This window comes from Cibotium barometz, chromosome 31 (assembly GCF_041138505.1).
Source record: "Cibotium barometz isolate CiBa-2024 chromosome 31, ASM4113850v1, whole genome shotgun sequence".
Classification (NCBI taxonomy): Eukaryota; Viridiplantae; Streptophyta; class Polypodiopsida; order Cyatheales; family Cibotiaceae; genus Cibotium; species Cibotium barometz.
Window position 1 is genome coordinate 39432471 of NC_141076.1, and position 5704 is coordinate 39438174.

The window sequence follows — 5704 nt, forward strand, 5'->3', positions numbered from 1 at the left end:
TATGCATGCCATAAGGCCATAAGCCGTGCATGCATAGGCCTTAACACATGCCATAATGACATAAGCCTTGCATGAATAGTCCTTAACACATAAGCAATAAGCCTTACCATATGGCTTATGTGTTAAGGGGCCATTAGCCACATAGCCACATAGCCATATCCCATAGCCATATGCATAGCCACATAGCCATATACATAGCCACTAGCCTTGTATGCACTAGCATCAGCCCTTTTGCATAGAAGCATAAGCCCTCTTTTCATACTAGCATAAGCCGTCATTGCATAGCCTAGCATAAGCATACACACCAACATAAGCCCTCTTGTGTAGAAGCATAAGCCCGTCATACATAGCCTAGCATAAGCCCTTAAAACCTAGCAGAAGACCTCTTTACAAACCTAGGATAGACTGGGGACATACAAAGTACATTGTGAGGAGAATCTCAAGTCCATGCTAAACACAATGTATAGGTAGACATAATGTATGAATGATGATGTGAAGAAAGTCCAAGGTGGAAAGAACAGCGTGGCCAAGAAAATTTGCGCAGATGCGAGAAACCAAAAAGGAAACAATATGGCCACCCAAGGAAGATGGGCGGGGCATCGTTCTAGAAGAAGGTAGGGTGGCGATGCGGGTTCAAGAGAAAAAGGAAGAGTTTTTGGATAATCTACAAGAGATATGGCTAGAAATCCCACAAGAAAGAGGAGTGTACAAAGAGTACTCCAGTGGAATGGACTCCTGCAATTTCATTTTCTTCATAAGGGTTCCAAGCTAGAATACCTGTAGTTTTTTTCAAGTTTGCAGAAGAGGAGAAGATAGTGCAGGGGGTGAGAGGAGTTTTTTGTGAGGATTCAGATAAAAGGAAGAGCTGGAGATCAGAGCCGGCTAGGAGGTGTGTCCCATGGGACTTTTGTGTAGCACCTTTGTTAGACTTGATCCATTTTGATTCACTAGCTGCTTTGAAATGATGTCGCCAAGGTCTTTCTAAAGGGGATCCTTGAGTTTTTGCACTTTCTTTTGAAATGTTTGCACCCAGGTCTCAGGGTTGTTGAGATGCTTATATGATTTTGTACATGAAGAAGAAGGAGAGTTGGGCTTGTGTCAGTTGTGTTGTCAGCTATGAATGGTTACATAGTCTTCTGTTTTTATGTTTTTGCTGTGATATGTGTGTTGTTTCATAGAGTTCGCAAAGAGGTGAATTCTTGTGGGTGTCATTCTGATGAATGGGAGATGGTAATGAGTCAATGCTGACTCAGTCAGCATTGGGATAGGAGGTTCAAAGTTAGTTCTACATCGACTGAGCATCAGAGTAGTCAGCTGATGGTATAAACTACTTGATTTGACTTGTCTGAGCTTGAGAGAGGTATTTGTGGATCAGAGTTAATTGTCAAGAGTGTGTAATTAGTAGTCAGATGGTCCACAGTATAAATGATGTTTCTGTGGCATTTGTAGGCCAGCTATTGTCACTGAGTGACCATAGGGTTGTATTCTAACTTAGTTTGAATGTCTTGAGGGTATAGAGCTATCGGCGACATAGACAAGAAGAAACGTGAGTCAGTTGAGCCAGTTTAGTCGGTTTTGAGGGAATAGACAGATTGGAGTCAAGTGTGTGCATGCAACTGTCAGCAAGGAGCCTTAAGTGTGATATCTCCATGAGATTAGTGTAGCCTAAGGGTCTGAGGTTTGTAGAGGACCCCTAAAATTCAATCTATGTCAGCAAAGGGTCAAGGGAGGTCCTGGGGTTGTGGGGCAGTAAGGTTAGCTGATGTTGGAGGACAATAGAGGATCCTGGAAGGCGGGTTTCTAACTGGGAACATGTGGAGCCATTCAGAGGCAGAATCAGCCAATTCTATGTCAGCTGAGGAGAATTTTGGTCAACTTGATGTCAGTTGTGGTCATGAGAGGCTCATAGGTGAAAGATTAGAGGTGTTGGAGGTCAGAGATGACTTGAAAGTACATTTGAAGAAGTCAGCTAGGATAGAAAGAAAGGTTGGGAGGGTGTTGAAGTGTCCCATTGAGTCAATTGGAGGGCTGAGGAAAGCAACAGGTCTGATTGGTGCCCTTGGATCTGGGATTTTAGTGTCCCCAGTTCTGATCCCATTGTGTCTTCTTCTTGTGTGCTTGATGATGGTGTAGTAGAGGCCATCCCCCACCACCAAACATTGTTTGGTGCCCCCACTAAGGATTATAAGGCTTTTGTTAGGGCTTTGGTCAGCAAGTTGGAGTCCACTTGATTAGCAACTCAGGACCTACGACTGATTTTGATTATGATGTGTTCAGAGGACATAAGGATGAGGATGTCTCTCAATTTCTTAGGAGGATTGAATTGGTGGCTTTGAACAATAATAGAGATGATGATGCCTATAAGCTAAGGATGGCAGATTTGTTATTAGAAGATGCAGCCATAGAATGGTTTGAATATGAAGCCACATATTTTGATGAAAGAGGAAGCTGGGATAGGTTGAAGGAAGCCTTGAGAGGAAGGTATGGAAAGAAAGAAAGACCTAAAGATATATGGAGGGAGCTTAGCAAGTTGAACCATAGAGAGGATGAGGATATACTGACCTTGGTGGATAGGTTTGAAGCTATATGGAGAAGGATTCACAGAGCCTTGGGAGAAAACTGTGTACCTTTAGATTTTTTGTAAAAGGATAAGTTTGTTGAAGTGTTTCATGGGAGAATAAAGGAAAAGGTGGAGTTGAAGGATCCAAGAACCTTTGTTGAAGCTGTGAGGCTGGCATTAGAGTAATGGAGGAAGACGCCGAGGAAGCAAGAGATGGCAAGAAAAGAAAGGGAAGAAAGAAGGCCTATGGTGGAAGCTTTGCCAATGAATTTGCATATGTAGAGGGAAGAAAAAAGAAAGGGAAGCAAGAAGGCCTATGGTGGCGGCTTTACTAAAGAAAGAGCTAGCAAGAAAAAGAAAGGGAAGAAAGCAAGCCTGTGGTGCTAGCTTTGCCAATGAATTTTCATATGTAGAGGGAAACATGTGTGGAAACCCCAAGGGTTGAGGAACCAGGTAGAGGGCATAATAGTCTACATCAAGAAATGCAAAGGTCGACTTAGTAAGTTGGGAGTTTAAGTCTTGCTATGCTGGAGGTTCTTGGAGCTGATTAGGATCACGTGTAGCCTCAAGGGAAATTTGAAAATGTGTAAATGATTGGAGCTATCATGGAAGAGGAAGATTTATTAGATGAGACTGATGATATAGATCTGGATCAAAGTCTATTGGAAACAGAGGTAGAAGTCCCATGTACTGATATCTAGGGAACTTTGGAGTTGGATTCTAAGATGCATATTGGGAAAATTGCCACAGGTTTGGAGGATAATATGAAGCAAGATAGTGTTACAAAGCAATTTGAATGTGTTCTAGAAGTGACAGGGAGCAGGTGGATATGCTAAGGATGATGTGTGTGGTCAAGCAAAGTTGGAGGATGATTCTCTATGTTTTGTTAGTACCTTCCTTGATGAGATTTATGTTAACTATTTTATTGAAGTTGTTAACAGGGATGGAGCTGTAGATGATATTGAGCCTTTAGAGTTTTTGATATTCTTGCTTGTAGCTTGTGTGATGCAGAACATTTGAGGAATATGTAGGGTGTGGATAATATGAAGAATAAGAATGGGGATGATCTTTATCTAGATGCAGTTTTGCAGGGGGGAATGCGATGCAAAAATTCACGACTCTGTGTTTGAAAATAATTGTCTTATGTATGTGAACGTTTTTGATGATGTATCTGAATATGTTCTGGATGAAGATCCCTTTCATTGTAAAGATGTACTTGGGAAAGAGGAGAATGCTATACAAAGGCAGGGAATATGTGAATGGTTACATAATGAAGTTTTGTATTATGAAGGCTTGATCAAGGCATGCATAGTTGAAGAGAATTCAGAATTTTGTGGTGAGTCAAGGGTGTTTATGAATGGAGGGGATGGAAAAAGGGCTAACAAGCGGTCTAGTTGGGTTGTTCTATTTGATAGAAGTGGGGCATTGACGTATGTAGAATCTTTGCAAATGTTTGATTCATCCAGGTGGATTAGAGCTAGAAGGCTGTGGAAGGAGGGTATTATACCCTTTTGATATAGGAGGATATTGAAGTCCTGGATGGTGCTGTTGAGGCTGTATATAAAACTGTATAGGTTATTTGTGGAAGAGTGCAGTTTGAAGTCTATAGGTAGACAAAATGTACGAATACTGATGTGAAGAAAGTCCAAGGTGGCAAAAATGGCGTGGCCAAGAAAATTCGTGCAAATGCAAGAAACCAAAAAGGAAACAATATGGCAACCCAAGGAAGATGGGCAGTGTAGTGTTCTGAAATAAGGCTAGGCCGCAAAGCGGGTTCAAGAGAAAAAGGAAGAGTTTTTGGATAATATACAAGAGAGGTGGCTAGAGATCCCACCAGAGAGAGGAGTGCAAGAGGAAGATTGCAATGGAGTGGACTCCTATAGTTTCATTTCCTTCGTGAGGGTTGCAGGCTACAATACCTATAGTTTTTTCAAGTTTTTAGAAGAGGAGAAGAGAGTGCAGGGTGAGAGGAGTTGGTTGTGGATCAGAGAAAAGGAAGAGCTAGAGATCATAGCCAGCCCCATGAGGTGTGTCCCATGGGACTTCTGTGCAGTGCCTTTGTTAGAGACTTGATCCATTTTGATTCATCCTTGACTGTAGCTATTGAAGCTTATGCTTTGAAATGATGTCTTCAAGGTCTTCCTGAAGAGGATCCTTGATTTTTTGCACTTTCTTCTAAAATGTCTGCACCCAGGTCTCACGGTTTGAGACACTAATATGATTTTGTATATGAAGAAGATAGAGAGTTGGTGTGTTAACTGTGAATGGTTACACAGTCTTCTATTTTGATGTTTTTGTTGTGTGATATATGTGTTTTTTCATAGAGTTCACGAAGAGGTGAACTCTGTGGGTGTACTGATGAGTGGGAGATGCTACTAAGTTAGTCCGCATTGGATATGAGGTTCAAAGTTAGTTCTGCAAATCGGTTGAGCATCAGAGCAGTCATCAGTTGATGGTGAAAATTGCTTGATTTGACTTCTTGGTCTGAGGTTTGCATAGGACCCCTGAGGGAAGATTATGTTTCAGTATAGGCTTCTAAGTCAGTAGATGTCGTGTTAGATTGTTGAGGTAGAATTTAGTTGAGTTTAGTCAAAAGAGGGTTTAGTCAGAAGAGGGTCAAAGGGAGGTTAGCAAAGGGTCCAAGGAAGTCTTGGGGTTGTTGCAGTAAGGTCAACTGATGTTAGTGGACAATAGAGGATCTTGGAAGACGGTTTCTGGACTCGGAACAAGTGGAGCCATTTAGAGGTAAAAGAAGCCAGTTCTGTGTCAGCTGAGGAGAATTTTGGTTAGCTAAATGTTAGGTGTGTGGTCACGAGAGGCTGATAGATGAAACATCAAAGATTATGGAGGTTAGAGCTGACCTAGGAGGAGAGCTGAAGGAGTCATCATCACTGGGATAGAAAGGGAGGTTGTAAAGGTGTTAAAGTGTCCCATTGAGTGAGGACAACAGAAGGTCTGATTAGTGTAATTGGAGATGGGATTCCAATGTCCCCCAGTTCTGATCCCATTGTGTCTTCTTCTTGTGTGCCTGCTGTGGTGGTGTAGTAGAGGCCATCACCCAGTCACCACACAACATATGTCCCCAATCTCACTTTTTTAACAAATTCAGATCATTGGTATGGGTGCTAGTAGAATTGCTAGTAT